This window comes from Saccostrea cucullata, unplaced genomic scaffold (genome assembly GCF_032062105.1).
Source record: "Saccostrea cucullata isolate Sc308-1 unplaced genomic scaffold, CSIRO_AGI_Scuc_v1 ctg158, whole genome shotgun sequence".
NCBI lineage: Eukaryota > Metazoa > Mollusca > Bivalvia > Ostreida > Ostreidae > Saccostrea > Saccostrea cuccullata.
In genome coordinates, this window is record NW_026926745.1 from 43,964 (window position 1) to 65,709 (window position 21,746).

A 21,746-nucleotide genomic window follows, 5' to 3' on the forward strand; every position below is an offset into this window, starting at 1 on the left:
AGAAAATTATGGGAATTTTTATTTAAGAACAACAGATTGGAATTTAAACAGTAAAATCTCATACAACAATATTATTCAATGAACTATTGATAACAATCTCAAGAATTTTTTAAATAGGGTTGATTAAGAATTAGAATAAGTAAAAATATCACATAAATTAACTTAAGGGTATTGAAAATAGGTAACTGTTCCAGGTTCTTAAAAATTTTTGAGTCAATTTTGACACATTTGTCAAAAGGCTGGGTTTATTCAGAACCCTTTTATCACCTCTCTGTTTATATTTACAGAGCAGATACAAATTATCTCCCCTTTAACAAAAGTTTATCTAAGTACCCCTCTGGACAACAGATCCTTATGTTCCCTAGTAACTTTATGTGTGAGGCATTGTTACGCGCTGATAATATGGAGATTTCATTAGTAAACAAGAAAAAATAGGAAAAAATCCAGACAGGTATATGGTGCCAATGGCAAACAGAGAAAATTGTGCAAACATTCGGGGGAAAAAAGAGCGAGAAAATGGTAATGTTTACATATAGGGCTACTGGTAAAACGGCGCAGACACAAAGAAAGTTGATTTGAAGCCACGCATTTGTTATTTCTATGAGGGGTTCTGTTCTCAATTGAGAATATCTCGCAAATGTACATTTCTTGTTCAAAAGATCATTCTCAAGTTTGAATTTTCTTTAAGGAAGAAATCATACATGTTAACTCTACCGATTTAGGCGGGAGTCTACCGCCTTTTTACTCCAACTCCCGCCTACCGATTTTATGTGTAAATCTACCGCTTTTCTACAAAAATTTCATCTAAAGTATTTTTGGTTCGCTTGGGTATCCATTTTTGAAGCCACTCGTCATGAAATCTCGTTAGATATCACGTGATTTGACCCGGAATCATAAAAACGCTTTTTTTGTACCGATGTGTACATAAATTTCAAGCACGTATTTGACAACGACAACAGAACAAAATCAGTGATTACATTGGTTACGATAAATTTCGTCGACATTAGTGCCATGAAAAAGGAGATACAGCATTTTAGAATTGGATGAAAAACCTTTGACATCGTCTATAAAAGCATAGGAGCTCGCAATTTAATCAATAAAGTCAATAGAAATCACTCGATTGACCAAGCCATGAGGCACATCTCTACTTTCGTTTTCGATCATCGCGGGAAATCCAATTTATTTAACGAAAGATAGGGACTAGTTTTAGATCTAGATTAAACTTTGTCATCATTTGTTGTGTTTGACAACGGAATGAACATTCAGAATTATTGCTTCTTGGTTATATAAGCAAAGACCACTATTCAAAAGGCCAAGTTAAGTAGCCAATCATAGCAAAACGATGAACATAAAAAAATATTTGAATAAGTACATGTATAATTTATGTCAAACTTAATGTGTTTCTGTCTATTTTTTTGCAATAGATATTTAATAATAAAAGATTAATAATTGTATTTTCATGTAAAACCATACTTGTATATTACATGCAATATATCTTCATAAAGCCAAGCGTAAAACAACGCGCGATGCTACCGCTTTCGTGGACGGAATCTCCCAATTTTTCATCACAATGGGTTAACATGTATGGAAGAAATACTTCAGTTTATTATAAATTGATGGAAATTTAAACAACAGACACCTACTAATATTACTAGAATTATATTACAGGAAAATTCCAAAGGTAAATTTCGGTGCCCACATTCTCAGATAACGGTATGGAATTCTGTCCATGTGTATTATGTAATGTAGGTCTCGGGTGTATTGCAGGTTCATTTGAAATCGATATATTTAACTGATTAAAATCAAAATATAATTTTCTTACACAGAAATGAAAAATTTTAAACACCCACATGGAAACTGCATCATGTACATGATGACATAAAATGTAATTATATTAAAGGCTTGCATGGCAAAAATTTGAGAAAATAACAATCTCATGACATGAATGTGTTTCACTGTCTTTAGTATGACTATTAGGGACTTAAAGCATGCAATCATTTTTTTTACCAACAAAACATTGTAAGAATCAAGCATGATTCACATATTCTTCAATGGCTTAAAAAATTGTTTATTGCTGGCAATCCCATTGAGGCTAATTCAGTAATCTTTGAAGAGATTAACATTTTTCTTGATGATGTAAGAGGCCTAGTTTATAAATTTATATTTAGCGGATTTCACAAGGAAAGACACTTATTTCAAGGCTCAGTGGTCAATTTTAAGTCAAATTACAACATAATTTAGTCTCATTAGGGAGATAAAAGAGTCACCGATATTAAATCCATTTAAATTCGGGATATCCAATTAAAGCTTGCGTGTTGGGATTTTTGCTACTTTAGGGATGTATCTGGGGGTGACCTTTGAGACCCTGTTCAGTTCATAGAAAAGATTCGAATAGGAGATACAATGGGGGGAAAATTGTTTCTGCGAAGTTTTAAACATCATTTCTTAAATTGATTTTAAAATGGCTAACATTTGAAAACTGAATTTGATATGAAGTCATGCTAAGAATTTGTTTCAATTTTAACTTTAAAAAAGCAAAAATTTTTGACATAATTTGCTAAATTCCGAAAGTGATTATATAATGTGCAGGAATTTTTTGACAATAATAAGCAAATTCCACTGTTGAAATCCACATGTATGCATGCACCTATAGATTTACACGTCAAAACATTTTCACGTGTAAGTTGCCTGGAAAATGGATATTTAAGAATATCAGTTATTACATAAATTGTGTGAATTTTGTGCTAATATTAAAAAAATAGACTGATACTTTATGAATGACAAAGACCACCATCTGTCAATGATTTACATATGATTATTGTAAACAATATCCAGTATATTGTTTCTTTATACCTGTAATTAATGAGCCTCGTTGACACCTGTGGAAGTGTTATAGATGACAGGTGTCTCAGGTGAGTTATAAATAATTCGACCAATTATGACAGCCATACTGTACATGTATATAGGGGAATACACTGTTATACTATGTATAGCCACACAAGAAGAAAATGTTCCCCATAGTAAGAGTGTCAATTTCTTGTTATTCAGCTGTTTGCCAAAAAATGCTGAATGTTAAATTCTTTGTGCCATAACATGTCTTTCAATGTGTCGTAGTTGCCAATCAATTCATTAGGTTTTTCTGATAACATGGTGAACTTAACAAGAGATCTTTTCATGGCTTAAAAAGTTTCGGTATTCTGTTGACCCGCCATGCAACAGTTCAGTTTCCTTCCAACATCATCTTCTGGTAGTCTGAAATTTAACACTTGATCTCAATGCTAATTTTTGCTCTCATGTGCTTTTTTTTAAATAACGTACAGTTGACATTTCATATAAATCTATTTATATTAATTAATCAAGATACAATAGCTTGTATATTTAGCTATAATAATACATTGTAATGCTTACTTTGAAGTAAAATATCTTTTGAAAATGCTGTGGGTGCTTCATGATATGAAAGGTGTTGCTGTTATTTCCAATGATAACTGCTTTTTATGATATCATCTATGATCTTTTTCATCACAATTGTCTGTTAAACTATACTACTCATTACACTGCTAATATTTTCAGAAACCATATCAGATTGGTAGACATGATATTTCTAACCTTCCACCATTAAAGCTATGGCTATCTGTATCACTGTTTGTTGATGATTCTGATAGCGGGAAAGATGGGGAGAGATAAGATTAATTTGTATAGCTTTAATGGCCTGCACTTGTTGTGGTAGTAAAACTGAGCATAGAGAGGGCCAGAAGAATTTATTACTACAGCGAGGTGTTCTGCTATAAACTGACCCTCAGACATCTTGTTTCTGAGATTGTTCCCCTGCGGAATTCAATATAACTTGGAGGAGATGAGAGGAAAATCGGTGGCAGTAGATAAGCTTACCCAAAGAACATTGTTCAGATTAGAAACCAGGAGATATTTACTAATATTTGAATGTTTGGAATGTAGGAAAAAGATTTTGAGATGAGAGAAATCATTTTCCTTGATTTACACACAAACAGATAAAGTAGCCTTCTTTTGTAGGTAGTTGAAATCTGTTTATGTTTTCTTTCTTATTATAATTTTTAGTTTTATAAAATTGTTACATTAATTTTTGAATTTTTTTCTTTTTAAAGAATCAAAATTCACTTATGAAACACTGGGTATTTCTCATATTTGAACTAAAGGGCCATAATTCTCTCCACCACTCCCTGGCTATGGCTGTATTGGGTAATTGTATCTGTAAAATCTTTAGCCATCTGGATATAATGAAGTAAAGCTCCCTTCCTTTTGATCACAAGAAGATCACCTTAGATCTCTCTCTAAAGACAGGATTTGCTGAGGAGGTTACACATAACTCAATGTGTTCCCCAACAGTTGCAATTCACTCAAAATCTTTCCCTTCGGTGTATGACCAAAATGGAGTCTTTGCTTGCTAAATGAGTTTTCAATAGCCTGTATGCTAAATGCTTAATTATGGCATTGTTGAAAGAGTTATGGGTTACAAGTGACCAGTTTGTTGACTGTGAAATTAACACATGGGGGGCTGAGGAATGAGGGAGCCTGCTGTGTATCACAACAATTAGGATTAAATGAGGGGCTGATAGAATTCCAGTGCTGAAGAAATTTGCGCTGGAAGAATATTTCTGAAAATTATGTCCCATGTTGGAAAATTGATGTCTGCTTGAATTGTTGTCTCTGAAGATAATCCATGCAGGAAGAACAAGATTTCTTACACAAACAGGCGAATGTTTAAAAACATCCCCAATGTTGTAGAACTTTGTCTCTATCATGATGAAAACTGCTGAGGGCAAAAAAATATTTCACAGAGATTTTTCTCATCTGCTGAAAGAATATCAATTCTGGAAGCATTCAGCCATTTGATAAATGGCAGAAACAGAGAGGGTGATTGCATGGAGTTCTGATTTTTATAAAGTCCTGGGGAGGGGGATTATGCTGAGAAGATAAAATATTGATATGTAGCATCTGGAAGGTGCCCCTCACATGGGGGAAGAGATCCATGCTCTCATGGTGATATTTCTTTAAGGGATATTTTGTTTACCACAAATGTGACTCGATCGTCCATCTTGTCAAATACTTAAAACTGAAAGTGTTTTAATATGAAGATTTGTCTAGGCAAAGAAAGGTCTTGCACTAGATAGTCTTTGTACAGTGTATATGGGATACAATTAACATTCCAAGTCTCAATGTCAAGATATTAAATGTAAGCATTCAGTCATTGTAAATACATTGTATCACAATTTTCAGTCACTTGATTTGGATTTTAAGTTTCTCAAGTCTGGCATTTACAGTTGAATCAAAAATGCCACAAATTTTACACCAGTTCCTTTGAATGAATGCAGCTGACATGTAAACTAAAGAATTCTTTGGGCTTCATGGTTTTCAAAACCCCACCCAACAAAAAAAGAGACCAGCGGACACAATAGGGAGGAGGATCATCAATGACACCCCCCTTGTCTGGGGTTGAGGTACCATTGAGTTTGTGTTCATGGTCAATGATTGCTACATTTAATACTGAGAACCTCTTGTCTGCTCATGTTCAGATTGATTTGAAATTAGTTTTTTTTTTCCCTACGCCTTTGTTAAAAAGAAATATGAAGGCACAAATTCACATATCCAAGTGTATGAAAACTTGAAAGTTATTAGTTTAAATACATTGAATGATACACCATATACTGCAGTATAAATTGTGTGGTTTTTATAGATTGTTTAAATTTAAACATTCCAACATTTCAGTTTAAATGAGTGAAATTCCTTAAATGCACTATTATGTATTTTATAATTACATCTTTGTCCTTTGCATGGTATCTGATTGCATTTTTGTACAGGTGTCATGTACCAATAGTGTATAGAATTGCAGTTTTTTCTTAGCATTACTGATTACATTTAGGTAATATGGAAGGGTATTGGCTGCTGGTCCAATCATGCAGTTGGTCAGTGGTGTGGTTTTCTGTTTGACCACTGGGTGTGCCTTGGAGTAAGAAAATTGTAATTTGATAAACTACCAACAAATTCATTTAGATTTTATCAGCTGTTCTACCCTTCCATTAGGGGGTTCAGGTAAAAATTTTCGGTGAAATATTTTCAATTAAATATATTCTAGCACAAACATGGAGACATTAAGAAATATAAAAAACTTTACTTGGTGAAAAAATTCCAAGTAGAACAGAAGTTATGAAATAATCAATGTTGTGAGTACTGCTATTTTATGTAAGGAAATTTCTATACATACGAGTATCAAATGATGGCACATAAAAGGAAGAAAAATCCGTTAAATCTAGGTATTTTTTAAAGGATAGAGTCTAATTTTATCTAGAAGTAGGGCAAACTATATATTTTCTGAAAGGTCTATGCAAGCCCTAATTTTCTGTTTCCATGTCAGCTAAAAAATATCCAAGATGGCGGCAAAATATCCAATATGGCCGCCAATAGTAAAAATGACAGATACAGTCTTTTTGAAAACATACTTTCAAAATCAGTTGAGTTAAGAATAAATAATGAAATTTTATGAATTATTTTCAATTTATTACTTTAAAAAGATTTATTAAAATAAGGATCGTAATAAAATATGGTCACTAAAAGTTAGCAAAGAAGAAAGATGTCAATATTATGAAAATGGCAAAAAAAAAAAGGAAAAAAGAATTTACTACAATTAATTCACAACTTTATTTTTAAATTTACATAGATCTTTAAATACATATCAAATTTTCGGTTTCAATCAATAATTGTATATTTTATCCATGCTTCCTGGACAAGTTGAATGTTAAGTTTCTCTCAGACTTCTGCTACTACCGGCCGCGGGCGGGTACCATAATCATGATATGGAATGATTCTAGGCCTATAGCATTTTCCTGAAGTCTAACTGTATATACTCACTGAAAAAAAAATTAACCACAAAGTATCATGTGCACAAACAAAATTATAAATATTTTTCTTTTATCACATTTGAACTTCGGGTTATTCATTTATTATACAGACAGTATTTCAGAATTCAGGAAATCCATGCAGAATCAAATTTGTAACTAGCATATATAGGCCCCTGTATATGTTAAGTAGTGGGAAATAACCATAGTTTTCGAATTCATAGACGTTATTCCAATAAGTCTAAAATTATTTAATATCACATTTTCTATTTCACTTGTGGTTTTACGATACAAAAGTGTGCATGAATTTAAAGGTACTTAGAAACTGTTCAAAAGTTGCGTCGGGTAGACGTCTTTTGAAAGAAATCCGGGTGAATTATTTTCTGAAATGATTAAAGAACCACAATTTTCTGATAGGAAATTTTCTCAGCTTTCTAATAGTGTATGTTGCATAAAAATATTTTGATTACTTACCGTAGTAAAATTGACCTCTTTTCTTTGAAACGGAAATACATAAACTTCTGCACATTGCATCAAGATGCAACAATGACAATGTTAATCTTCAAAATGTAAGCTTTCCTGTGATATGTCAATGTCGTTAATTCCTTAAAAATCGCCTCCCGGAAAGCCAATCAAAATATGTCGCGGAGACAAAATTCACAGTTGCATCAAAAGGGAAACTCCAATTTTAGCACAACTTCGACCCGGTTAATTTTTTATTAGAATGATATAACACACACATCATACGAAAGTTCAAACAAAGAAGAAAAAAATCGTTATATTTAATTTCTACATAAATATGAATAATAATGCAAAAAAGACGTTTATAAACACTGATAAATTGCGTGTAAATAGCACAATTACACAGGTAAGTCGGGTTACCTGAACCCCCTACTTCCATGTCCCTCTAGGACCACCTGGGTACATTCTCCCTGACTAGACCCAGGCCATGTAATGTATTGTAGAGAGCATGTTGACATAAGAATTCAAGATGAATGGCCGCAATCAGCCCACAATTGTGTTTCACTCACCTTAGATTTATTTGTTGCAGATTTATGTTGTAGTTTTTCAAGCTTTATATTGAGAAAAATGAACTAAAATGGAGTGGTTGTGTAAGTCTTCCTTTGAGTCTATCTTTTTTATGAACTCGAAGGAATTTGAATTTCCAGTGAATCTGCTTAACGAAATTGCCATAAAAAGCATATTTCAAGTTCTGGTCTCTGTAAAATAAAATGCATTTAAAAGTAGCTGCATGCACATACAAGTACGTGTCATATAGCATCAAAGAAATTGAATTCTGGGACATTAGACCATGTAGATTAACGAGTTTTAGAATCACATACTGGGCTGTGTTAAATTAGATGTTGAATTCCCTTGAAAAATTAATAATGCAGTGACGAAAGTGATTTATATATGGCATATTGATCAAAAGATAAAGCCATATTAATAAAATTTCAAGTACTCTAGTTATATAACATTTATCAAAAAAATGTTACCTTTGTGTTATATTGCATGGAAAACTGATAGTCCATAATAAAAACAAAGCATGCACTCAAAGCATTAAGCCATTAACACATTAGTTGAGATTTTTGTTTAATTAATAATGAATTTAACATGCAAGAATGCAGAACCAATCGATGCCAAATATTACATCATTACTTAAATAGTACTTGCTACACTGCAAATACAGTATTTGTGTAATTTGTGTGAAAGTTAAAATAAACTAAATAAAAAAGAATAAATAAATAGTACTTGCTCAAAACCTGGATACAATATATGTTCATTTTATAACTACATTTATATGTAAGCAAATTTTTGTGTTAATTTTCTATTTGTTTTGTTTCATTTGTTTCTTAATCCCAGTTACATGTTCATTACCAAAATAAATTAAGTACAGAATGATCAAGTCAGATTCAAGAAATGGATGATTTGTCTTATTCACAATGGTTAGGGAGGGCATATTCTTCAGAAAGAAATGGTTTATTATATGTTAAAATATATAAAGTCGGAAGGTAAAATATATCCTTTATACATGCATGCAAAGTTACCCCGGTGTATAGTTTTTGGGAAAATTTTCATGCAATTTTTTCCAATTTTGATTTTCATGAATAATGGTAACATTGTGACGTCATCAGGTTTTAATTATTCTTGCAGTATTATCTTACTCCAAAAAAATTACCCAGAAATTATATTACTCTAGCAATTTGCCTTTCGATTAATATTTTACAGACAGTTGTTTAGATCTGTTTTTCTGTTTGTTTTCCCCAGGCAGAGAAAAAAATAATCAAAACAGAAGAGTTCCCTTCCAAAGGGGAAATAACCAATTCTTAAAACTTGGGAAAGAAGAAAGTATCAAAACAGAGATGGATTAGCCATAATGTGGTTTGGGGATATTTATTCTGAGTATTAACAGATATTCAGATCTAGTTCTCTCTTTATCATTTAAATAAATACATGGGGAGATAAGTAGAAAGTGATTATAGATCTAATAAGCAGGAAAAGGGCTTCTAATGATTAAGAAATCAAAAACCTGGGTGTCTTAATCCCCAACTTTTAACAGGTTTGAGGTTTTCAAAATCTCCTTGACTAAAGAATTCCTGTTTGGAGAAATTATTGGACTCATGGCTTTATTTTTCTTGTTGATTGAAATGTTATTATAGGTCTTCATTAGATTAAACTTTGATATAGATAAGTTCAAAGAGAGTTTAATTTTTTTGTGGTCATTAGAAGGCAGACATGGGATTGAAATATCATGATTGACTGTTTAAATGCCAGCTATATATGGCTTGTATAAAGCATGAGCAGCAAGCAGCCATACAGAATTAATACAATTTCTCACTGGGAATAGATATTTCTGTAGAATCCATTTTATGGCTGATTTTTTTTCACCTTTGCTTGCTCGAGTGTTCCCATTTCTCTCATAAATTGTCAAAATGGAAGCCTCAGTGCTGCAACAGGCATATTATCGTTTTCTGCAGTCATATGCAATATTCATGTAAAGTGATTTCACAATACACAGTGTAGCATATAATGTTTATAGCTTGCTGATAGAGGTGTAAGCTGCTATAGAAAGCAGAGTCCGACAAAAAAATAATTTAATTTCCTACGACTGATTGCAGTCATCATGAAATCATTGAATTCGATAAGACCTTATCAGGCCGCCATGTTTTTCGTTTTCAGAATTTTTTTTAACCAGTATGGCGGGAGCATTGTATGCCTCCTGTGTCAATATCAAATCAGAAAAAATGCTATCTGCATTTTCTTTTTCAGTGGCTATCTTAATTTTGAAATTTTGCATGCAAAACTATAATCCACTGCCTGGTAAGAAATCTCTACTTTGCATTCTGGGACCTTTCTAGATTTTGATGGAGTGCTTACTCAATGATGGAAATGAGCTCTCTAAAATGTCAGAAAAGAGAATTACAGTGAGACATCAGCGGTTATTATACTGACATCAGATGATGGAGAACTTCATTCTGAGATTTCAAGAAAAAAAAGATTTTTTTGAGCAAAGCGTTTCAAAATCTGACAGCTGTATAAATGCCCTTTGATTCATAAGTTGCCATGGCAATATACACATTGTAATTTTTTTCCGAACGTTGAACGATATTTCCAGATTTAGCATGTTGAAGAATAGGATGGCCCTCAAGTGCTTGAGTTCTTTGAAGTTCTGACATAAGTTTACTGTAATCCATTTTATTGCAAATATTGGTGTAACATCCATCCAGTGTTGAGGGTTTTCATGTAAAGCAACAGTACTGATGCCTTCTAAATAATTTTGCAAGCTTATACATGTACAATTCATTCTAGGAACAAACTTCTAATGCATTTTTGCAAGAAATTTTGCAAGCCTTAATTTACTAATACTGACAGAGAAGATACAAGCTTAAATCCTAAAATCGGGAAAGTGGGGAGGATGTCGTATTTAAATGCTAGATCTGTAAAATATATTGAACTAACACAGAGAATTTCTTAATTTTAAGCATTGCTCACATTGACTGATGTTAGATCTATAGTAATTCATTCTAAGGACTTACTCTGAGATCAGAACTAAGTATATATACCATGTCTACATCTGTAGATGTAAAATAAACATATATAAACAGATCTATTTGTATTTCTCCATGGCAGACCAGGGTTACGCCAGGTGATCATTGACACATCTCATTTACAGTCACGGCAGACGAGAGATGTAAAACACAAAGCTTTACCATCAGGCTTTATCCACCATGATGGTCAAATTGTCTTTCTTTTTCACAATTAAGGTGCTATTAAGCTAGGAAATAAAATGCAAGCTGAAAAAGTGTCAATGACACAATCACATTTTTGAAACCGATTGTAAAGAGCCGTTGCTTGATAAGTGCATTTTCTTGTTTTGTCGTTCTTTAAAGAGCAAGCAGTTTTGTTGCGGAGTTGAAAGAGAGTCTGTGTTTACGCAAAGTAATCTGATAGCACAGTAGCACCTTGTCCCTGGTGCTGAGTTCAGTTGAGTTTACAAACCCATGCTTCATGCAGACTTAAATTGTTGACAGTCTGTTGCATGATGGGGGGACTCCAAGTTTTGTGTTGACATTTTTTCAGTAAACCATCTGTTGAAATCTCAGATGCTTCATTATCCATTCTCCTTCATCAAGTTAACTAAAGAAAAACATGAAATCTTTCCTTCCCTGAAGCTAATTGCAGTGGCAATCTTGATTGTATTATTTTTGGCTGGTTTAACTATTTATTTTTGTGGGTTGACCACCTCATTAAAAGGTTAATTTGCCTGGTATTACTTAAAGTTGATTTGATTAGCAATAGGTCAAGGATTTTAGGCATGGATATATACCCTATTGCATTGATCATAGATTTTATGTACCTTGTGCAAGTAAGCTAGAAGACAGTTGCCTCTTTAGTTAATAATAATGGTAGATTCTATCTGATATTGTTGATTGTATTGGAATGTTGCAACTTTACGCATTTTTTGTGATATAATCAGTTAAATTTGGAAAAACAACATTTTCTGGAAAGTTAATTCAAAAAGCTTTATGTCAGGTAAGAATCAAATTTTGATAGATACCAGAAATTACATGAAGAGTTTTTGTATAAATTTAGAAACACCAAATATTATTTAAGTCATAATTCCACATTTTATCATTAACCGCAGCATTCTGAAATGAAACGAAATCAAACAATAAGATGACACAAACGGAAAACAAATCGTGAACTTTTCTTACATCTGTCGGATTTCAGTTGCGTAATCAGGAACTAAAGGATCATGTGTTTATGCAGAGACATATAAAAAATGGTTTTATATGTCTCTGGTTTATGTAAATATAAATTGTATAATTGGTAACCAGATGCCCTCGACTTCGACTTTTTTTTGTAAACAAAGAAGAGGCTGACTGTCTGTCTGTTGAACAGTTGGCGAGCAAGACGAAAAAAATGCCATAGAGATAAGTTGATTATAGGTACAAGACTAAATTTAATACTACCAGATTTCAAATATTTTTTGATGGTATCTTGAAAATTATTGTTTTGACATACTTAAAGAATCTGACATGAATCATGATTTCCTCCTCTTCAAAGCTGTCAGAAATTGATGATGGATTGTTAAAAATTATTGGAAAAATTTCAATTTTCAAAGATGATAAGAGTAATTACCCAGTATTGGTCATATTATGTCTTGAAAGATGCTCATTGAAAGATAAAGTTTTTTTTTACCCCTGGTTTCACAAGGTGAATCTTTGTTTTTCAGGACAGCTAGTATCTAAATAATTATGTTTTGAGTCTAATAGTCATTATTTCAGATGATTTTCCTATCTTTTATTTTATTCTTCAGAAGCATATGTAGTGATGATTGGTGGCAGCATTTTAGATTTTATTTATAATGTTCTTTGTGGCAAATTGTCACTTTAACAAGTGCTTAAATTCTCCTGTAACACTTCCTAAGTACTATAAATTGAAATGGCTCCAAGAATCTCAAGGGACAGTTGAATTGCTAGCTATATATGGCCTTCAAATTTTCATTGAAAAAAGTGACTCATTTAAAATGTATTAAAATTTGTAAAGGTCACTTTATCAAAGTCAATTGAATTTAGCGCCCCACAATTTAACTTTGTGCAGGTGTTGATGGTCTGTAATCGCCAGACGTGCAGATCTTCAAGTTTCGTTGCCAAATTTCGTTCTTTTCCTTCTCATTACTCTAAGATAAATTGACTTTCTATGTTCAAAACTATGTCAGACACACAAAGTAATTGATTTCAATGTTTCCTCAACTGTGAAGTGCAAGTGTGAATCGCAGTGAATTTTTGTCAAAATCTCAACAGTAATTGCAGGTAAAAATAAAATTTTCACTGCAATTCTCTGAAGTAAGCAGATATTTATCTCAGGGATAAGAAATAAATTCGACAGATTCTGAATAAAAAAACATTCTATGTTTTTTGCTCCTTGCCTTTGAACAGGCAACAGTAATAGGAATTTTATGAAGAAATGAAAAATTTCCTGGCCGTTAAGGCTGACAGCTTGTTATCTTAGTCTTGATAGGGCTGTCAACACCTTAAGAGACTAAAATGTTTACATTACACATTAGTCCTGATAATTCCCCAGTGGACATCTCAACATTTGGCTTATCCCCTCCTCTTACTTAGTAAAAGGGAAAACAAAACCAAGAACCTGTAATGGACATTGTACACTATTATTGCTTTCCTGGTATTTTACAACAAGTACTCTTGGCAGAGTTTGTTTCCAGTGGTTCAATATGTAATATGCCCCCATTTCCTTTTCATCTTCAAATGGAGTGGAAGAATGAACACTTCTAAATAGGTGTCATATTGTTTTCCTTCTTAATGTATCATTAATGTTTATAGATATGGTTTAACATGGTTTAGAAGGTACTTCCATGTGTCATATATTTATCCTTTATAAATATTTGTTGATTTTCCAGTGTCAACTGATAAATAGAAAGCCTTTAATTAGCCGTTTCATGATAACTGCGGTACTTTATTATAACTCTTTTGCAGGGCAAATTAAAATGTTTGGCAAAGTTTTTGTTGATAGATAATTAATTAACTTATATTAAACAATCGCTTTTACATCATTTTTCACCAAAATATATCATTTTGCCCTGCAAAAGAGTATAAGTACTGCAGTCATTGTGAAGACCTGGGGTCCATATACATGCATTCATAATAATAAATTCAACAGATATATAATAAAATAGTAATTCTAAAATCTTATATGTATTATTAGATTGCTTCTTTTGAGTAGTCAAAGTATTTTTCTGATTTAAATAGAGAACAGATTTACTGGAAAAAAATGTTTCGGATTTCTAAAGGATACTGGCTGTAAAAGACAGAGGAAATTAGGACAGTTGTCAGAGATCGGAACATTAAAATACCAGATTGATTTCATTTTGCTACTTGAAGCTGACAGTGAGTTGGCAAAGAAGGAATATTTCAGAAACAGGTCATTAGAACAGCACAGTGCAAAAGTATTCATATTAACACGTTTATTTTTTCTCAGACTTTGCCAGAATCAAAGTGATAGCTAGGAAGTTTCAAAAATAAATTTTGCTGGTTCATGATATTTTGCATCCATATGGTTTTGAGATTCGATCACTTACATTTCGTTCAATTTATGATCAGTGATTTTTACGAGAGTGTCAAGTTTGAGTGGTTTATAATAATATAAAATAAATACTTGGTTACATCTTATCTTTTCTAAAGCAATCTCCTGGTTTTATGTAATATGTATCTTGGCTTTTAGTGCGTAAGAAATCTTAATTTGCTTTAAAAGTTCTTGAGGTGATATCGATTTGGAGAGAGAGAAAAAATCATTAAAAAGGTCATTCACCCGGACATATTTCCTCAAAGTGTGAGGATAAAATGGTATAAATATTTTTTTTATGCTTTTTGATACACGTCTGAAGAACGGCACCAAATCTCTGTCGACATTTCCTGACTTTTGAAATTCATTGGTTTTTCTGATAGATGAGTCACCTTAGAGTACTAGAACTGAAAACTGGAACTCGGAAAACTATATTTCTCAAGTCCTGACAATGAGAATGGCTAATAGCTGTTTGGTCTGAAGTGTAGCAAAGATTTTAGCATATATATCCTGAAAGTAGAAGCTTATTTATGAATATTGATGAAAAAGTGTCTGGAAACTACTGTTAAATGGGCAATAAAAGAATCTGACCTTTTAGGTTAGGAAAGAGGAACAGATCACTCTTAGAAGAAGAGCTAATTGACTGAAAACCCCAGGATAACCACTAGAGAAGTAATAGAGGGTTCTGAAGACACAAGAGGGCAAGGGCTTAATTTCATGTTCTGGTGTCTGTTTTATAATGGTACCGATAGAGATTCTTCAAGCACTAGGTACAAAGGTGTTCAATGTCCAATGAGGCCTTTATTTGACATCAGTATATACCTGACTTTACCTCTAATCTCATCAGGACTTAAAGTTGACATGGCATATTTTGTTCTCAAAATGTGTCATCAACCTCAGACTTGGGAGATGGCCAATTTCTCTTATGACCCCACAGCTCAAGAAAGTTGGGTGTGATCTTAAAAATCTTCCAATCTGTGTACCTTGGCTATCATTGAGTTGACATTACAGATTTTGCCATGTACATTGTAGGGCATTAAGTCCACCCCTGACTTGTTTTTAAAAGTCTAGCATGGTTCTTCCATTGATGGACACAGGTGCACATTTGTGGTATTTGACAACCCGTTCTTGGTGGCCTATTGTGGTGTTAGCCACAGAGATACATATTTATGTCAGATGGTACCTTGATATGATATTTCAGTCATACCGGAGGGCAATCCCAGAGTCTCAGATCAACCTTTCAGATAACTGGTGGGTAGCCATGCACATCTGCAAGTTCATAATGCACAACCTGTCTGTCAGGCCATAATGAAAAAATAAGTGCCAAACATTAATAGAATACTTTCACTTCTCATGCATAAAATTTGGTGAAATTAGAGCTCATTATCAGTCATACACATTGCCTTTCCAGACTTTGTAATTGTACGTAAATTTAGGATTCAGTAGAGCAGATTTTATTGGGGGTATTTATATTTTAAAGGGTGCCATTGTTTAGGGTAGACATGATTTGGTGGGTTGGAAGAATCTGTGATAGATGTATTGATTTTTATCTCCTGTCACAGAAAGGTCACGGTATATTGATCGGGAAGCGACCAAATAGATATCGCAGATCAATTTTCTAGTGCGTAATCAGATCGCGTAGTATTGTGAATGAGTGGACAAATTTTATTGTGACTTTTAAAAGTCTAAACACTTTAGTATATGAATAGGATCCCAGGTCCCTGTCAAAGTGGGGATGTGAGTTTTAAAGTGGGTACTCTCTCATAATTAAATGGTGTATAGCTGAGCTAAACATTGGCCCCAAGCTCAATCTTGTAGATCGTTAAATGGTCAGGGCAATGTTGCTAAATTTCATTGGTTAAAACGCCAATTCTTTTACATGATCATATTCTATTTTAGGCAAATATTTCTATATGAAACAATATAGTATATATAATAATTATAAACTTTTAATATGTGCATTGTTGAGCCTCTTAAGGACTCTCTTATTATAAGAGAGGCATCAAAAGTTTATAACCTATCAAATTTGATGGCGTGCAATATATATTTACCATGTTATTCCTATAATATTGAAACTAATGTGAATAATTTCAAAAAAATGATATAAAAAAATATTTCTGTCTTGAAAGGAGCAACTGAATTATAATGAAGGATTAAGTGGTGATAAAAAAGAAGAATAAACTCCTTCTTTCTTCCTGACCATGCAGAAAAATTGGGGAGGGCAAGGGGCCAACACAAAGACCCAGTCTCAAATGAACACGGAATATGAGCCACAAAAAAATAAAATCCTTGAGAAGTGCATTCTTGTTAAAACTTCCATAGATCATTTACATGCTGTCAAAATTTTATGGCTTTAATGGCAGATTCTGTGTCTCTCTGACTATGCATCTTTTAATTATAAACCTACCAAGAACAATTTATTAGCTTTCATTTTTCCAGCGGGGAAAATTGAGCATCAGCAATTTTCCCATCCCATCCTATTAACCGCAGAACACCTCTTCTGCCTTTCATTTTCCCTCTTAACAACTGATTTTCTGAACATTTAAGAAAATCTGTGAATGATTACTGGTGTGTTAAATGAGCACCGACTTGTGCTTTCCTCCTTGCCTTTTCTCTCTGCATCAGTCGCGCTCCCCTGCATCAGACGTGCTAGAATGACTGGGAGTTAGTTAGCGGTGAGTGTAGATTGCTGAAGTCAAGGAGAGAAGGCTTGCTCCCTCTCCTTCCAACAGAAAAGCTATTTTATGGTGCAGATGTCAGGTGGCCATGGAGAAAAGAATTCTTCTTTTCGGAGAACATCTTCTGGAATGTTTACACGTATCTATCTGTCTCTGTCCTTATTTTCACTATCGTGTCTGCCTCCTCATCAATTGCTTCGTCTCTTGTTTGTCGTGTAATACGTCTGCTCCCATTATCCCAGTTCAACAACACTCATCCTTTTTTGAAAAAAAGACATTTTTCAATTTTTTATCTTCTAGAGATTTCTTCGTGATTCTAGATGCACTTTTTTTAGTGCAAACAGTTTACATTAAGAATTTTTAATTTTGTCATCTGATAGAAAGCAGAGTAGGACGTGAAATTTGATGAACACTCGATACTTTGTTTTGATAATGGAAAAATGTAAATTACATAACTGTAATATAACAGGAATTCAGTGACATTAAAGTTCTCAGCCAAGTTTGTGTATTTTCTTTCTGTTAATTCAGGTAAAATTAACTTGTCTTGTAAACACTGTAATTGAAGCACGATGTTCGCATCAACCTCAGATAAGGTGAAGTCTTGAGAGGAAATTGACTTATCTAAGATAGAAAAGCAGAAACAGGACTGCCATTTTTAAAATTGTATTGTGAATAAACTTAATCTGGTAATGCGCATACAACACAGATTGTCATCAGAAAATGTGGTCATAAAGTGCAACCAACAATACTGCAACTGTTTTTCGCCTGTTTACGATTTTTATTTTTGGTGTTTTTTAGTTAGGTAGATGGCGGAAGGTAATAGTCATCATTGAGTCGGAACATTTCCACAAAATGGGGATGGGTCATAACACAGGGTTATGTTTACCCAGTGAATAACTGACAGGCCAGGGGGTAGACATATTTGGGGGACATAATAGTGAGTTTTTAGGTGTAATTGGCTGTAAATGTTTAAAACCTGTGTCAAAAGTTCCGTAAGTGCCCAATTGACAAAATCTTGTTAAGGGGTTAGATAGGTACTGAGACAACCCAATACACAAAATGAGGTTACAAACAGGGCCCAATACACAGAATGTACACATAAGCTTAGAATCTATGTTAGGTAGAGATTAAGGTCGTATAATGTACATGTACTTTACAATGTACCTTTCCCACTGATAAATTAATTTTCCATGATATTCTTAATTTAAAATCGTAGTACCATCAGTTGTTTTGAAACACAGTATCGGCATATATTATTGGGAGTTTTCAAATTGAGCAGATATTGAAGAATGAAAAGCCTTATTTAATAAGTAAAATTAACAAAAGCATAGTTTTACCTTGTTTTTCCCTTAAAATTTTGATTTATTTTAAAGAAGGAGTACAGCATTACCAGGCATAATGAAATCACAGAAAACTTTTGTCCGAGTCTTTCTATTATTGGAAGTATAAAATTATACAGGGGATAAAAAAATAAAGTTCTCAGTTATAATTGTTGCAAATGTCTAATGTTGGAGACAAAAAAATGCCCTTGGAATATATATATATAGATATAGACTTTATTCAGTGAAAAGTGCTTTGAACATAAAGATAGCTGTTAACTTATGATTTTCACAGAGTAGCTCCTTGAGAAACAGTTCAGAGAAGGGAAAAAAACATGCACATTAATACATAACTTTTGCATCTCACACACCATTACTCCACTAATGGAATTTTGACATAATCATTTTTGTAAATTTCTATGAACATTATTTGGTGATGAATAAAAAAATACATTAGAAGAAATTGGATTTAGCAATGAATTTTGAAATATTTTCAAGAAACCTCAAGTAAAATTATTTGGTATTAATAATGCAAGTATTACTGTGTTTTTAAATATGAATTCACTTTGAGTACAAATTGACAATAAATATTGATGTGTCATGATCTTATTATAGAATCATTAGTGGAATATTATACCCCATGTGGTGCATCTTTTCAATTTGGTAACTGAATTTTCCTTTTGCCCAAATTGATCTTTTTCTGCCAAGTTACTTATAGAAGCTGTCATTCGATTTCATACTAAAATGATTCGCAAAGGATATCTAAGGTTGTAAGAATAGCTGTATAAAATTTAAATTTCTAGAGATGCAAAAATATACTGCTTTTAAAGTGAGGTTGTTTCAAATAGTGATTATACTTTAGTGAGAAAAAAAATCAAGTAGCATTTCTCTCATTCCAGTCATTGCAGTTTCTTGTAATGAGCTAATAATATAACAACTATATAAAGACAATCTGGAAATTTTTAATGTTATATGCTATGAGATGAAGTCCTTTCATGTTTACAATATGTTGTATCCTAAAAAAAACTCTGTAGTATTATTGTTGCCTTATATGACGTGTAAAACCATTGGATCGTGAGAACTGTGATATAAGGTCACGGAACTGCCATAATATTCCGTGTGGAATATGAACCAGTGAGCATCATGCCAGCAACAAGCAAGCTCTCGAGTTTGATGAAGAATGACAGTTGCTCGAGTGTGAGTACACCGGAAAATCAGCATAAGCAACAGCGTTCATTTACACACCTCGCACCTGGAATACAGTAAACGCTAGCACAGAGAAAGAATAATATTTATTGCACATGTCCTTGTGCTTCAAGATTACGATAGGATGAGAGACCATTTTTCAAAAAAGTAATATTCTTTCTGGAAGTTCAGAAAATACAAAACACATGGTTTTTATATATATCTGGTTGTGTCTGATGATACATGGTTAGACCACCATTGAATTCAATTTTCTGACCTTGATGCACCGTAAATGGAGATTTTCCTCTGACTCTAACCCTTGCTTTTTACATATTGTATTTGGGAATAGATTAAGGATACTTATGTAACTACTAATTTCTGAATGAACCAATGTATTGATTTTTAAAAGAGCTATATGTTAGATATTGTACTGTTATTATAGTTCTCAGCCAGGCACATGAAACTGACGTCAAATCAAAGACTCGGTCTTCCTATTTGAGAGAGCTGAAAGCATTTTGAAACTCTTGTGATTTCATTAGTATAAAAATTCTTTAATAAAACATGCGTATGATGTAATATCAGGCTGGAAAAATGGTACCGGAATTTATAAGGTTGAAATAATGAGGATGCAGGTATAAATGAAGGACCAGACAAAGATTTGTTTGCCATGCTGTCAATTAAATCAGTGCATAGTGTTACACCTTAATTTCCTGCAAAATTTACCCAGGGCAGCAATAAATGAGCAATAATATTTTATGTACACACAAAATGTGGGATGTTGTAGGATGCTCAGTCAGGAAGACTGAAAAAAAAAGAAAATGGCTGCCGGAAATGAAAAAAAAGCTCATCCTTGGTTCGACATCTGAGGCAAGTGGAGCTACGGAGGGAAAAAAAGTCAACAGTGGAAGCTTACAATCCTTGAGATAATGACAAACCATCAGCTTATGATGTAAAAACATGCTCAAAATTAAAACCAATTACCCTGCTGCTTAGCAACATCTTTCTCTGAAGACAGGCAGATTTCATACGAGATCAAATTTAACAGGAAACTGTCCAGGTTTTTGTGCAGAATTAAGATGACAAGAGTACATCTTAAAAACTTCTGCTAGCGAACTCGTTCAAATGAGCTTTCCAGAAAGATTTTGATGTTAGATACTCAATAATTAATTGATGGACATGCAGAAATACAAGGGAATTAAGGAATACATGTATCTGTAAAATTTCACTATTAGATACCTGCACGATAATGAATTTTTGGTTGCGTGTGTATTATCAGGATAATTTTATTCCAGCAATAAATAATAATATGGTACATTAAGAGGTCCCCAAGAAATATGCTAAACTTTACTGCCTGCTAAACTTAAAAGCAAAACTTTCCATTATTTTTATTCTCAGTTGAATGCCATATTAAGTGGTGATTTCCCAAAAGGCATTATCTCATAATTGGTCATTTAATCAAAACTCTATTCCAGTCTAAATGGAACCATACTTCTAAGCTTAGAAAGAATTTCATTACTCTAGCATGAGGCATGTTAATTGTCATAGATTGATTAATGAGCAGAAATCTGTATTGATGAATGAAATGGAGTGATCAGTGTATGAGAAAATGGGGGGATGATCTTGGCTCAAAATATATTACATGTTGCAGAACTTGGCATTCTGAATTGTTGCTGTTGCAGTTATTGTTTCATGAGTATAAGACTATACAAATGCAGGTTTTATACTTTTTTTAAAGGCATGAAAGAATCAACAGACATGTTGTCTACGTGGCATAGTAACATGACACTAGGCTAAATGTGCAGAGATCCATCTTCAGCTAAAAAGTGACGGAATGTAGCTAGGTCAAAATATTCAGTTGTTTTCTTAATTGACCACTCTGTCTACGTGTAAGGTTTTGGCTATTCGTTAATGATGGGTCGTTCAAATATACATATTTATTTATTCCTCTTTTCTTTCCTCTTCCATCATATTGTCGGAGAGCTAATGTTTCCCTCTGACAGAATCTTTATTGTAAGTCAGAACTTTGGAAATTTTGAGAATACATGGGGATCATTATAGAATTCTGATTACTGTGAAGGATGCCTCCTGTCTGGAATATATGGTCTTCT

The 21,746-nt window shown here is 33.1% G+C and overlaps 1 protein-coding gene across 2 annotated transcripts in view; it reads left to right on the plus strand.

Annotated features, from left to right (window-relative positions):
- LOC134272558 (prickle planar cell polarity protein 3-B-like) overlaps window positions 1–21,746 on the plus strand; it is a 45,203-nt gene that overhangs the window by 3,251 nt on the left and 20,206 nt on the right. The window contains exon 1 of one of the 2 annotated variants that reach the window (XM_062754781.1): window positions 11,797–11,903. The exons of the other annotated variant lie outside the window; for it this stretch is intronic. The gene's annotated coding sequence lies outside the window, so the exon portion shown is untranslated. Of the gene's footprint in view, window positions 1–11,796; window positions 11,904–21,746 lie in introns of those variants that run through there. 2 annotated transcript variants of the gene reach the window in all.